Source organism: Sinocyclocheilus grahami, unplaced genomic scaffold (assembly GCF_001515645.1).
Source record: "Sinocyclocheilus grahami isolate Dianchi unplaced genomic scaffold, SAMN03320097.WGS_v1.1 scaffold500.1, whole genome shotgun sequence".
NCBI classification, from domain to species: domain Eukaryota; kingdom Metazoa; phylum Chordata; class Actinopteri; order Cypriniformes; family Cyprinidae; genus Sinocyclocheilus; species Sinocyclocheilus grahami.
This window is the reverse complement of record NW_015505679.1, coordinates 507661-507940: the sequence shown is the minus strand read 5'-3', so window position 1 is coordinate 507940 and position 280 is coordinate 507661. Positions and strand designations below refer to the sequence as shown.

Below are 280 nucleotides of genomic sequence, written 5' to 3'. Positions count from 1 at the left end.
TGCTATAAGACAAATGGCCATAGTGATAACAAAAATAAAAGATTTCACACATACTGCACTGCCTGCTGCTCATAACTGCTTAAGAGTGCGCTGGCCACGAGCGGATATATGACATCGTGGAGGCTATTGTCAGACCCACAGACATATTTCATGAGGAAAGTTAACGTGCACGTTATAATCAGCCCAGAAGTTTCGTCTGAATTGAACGTGTTTCTACTTTCACATGCAAATGACTTGTTGCACTTATGAATATGATAACTTTCCGGCATCAATTCTAGTA

General features: G+C 40.4%; 1 protein-coding gene across 1 annotated transcript in view; it reads right to left on the bottom strand.

The window, feature by feature from the left end:
* LOC107554391 (pericentriolar material 1 protein-like) overlaps nt 1-280 on the bottom strand; it is a 50425-nt gene that overhangs the window by 13221 nt on the left and 36924 nt on the right. The window lies entirely within an intron of this gene.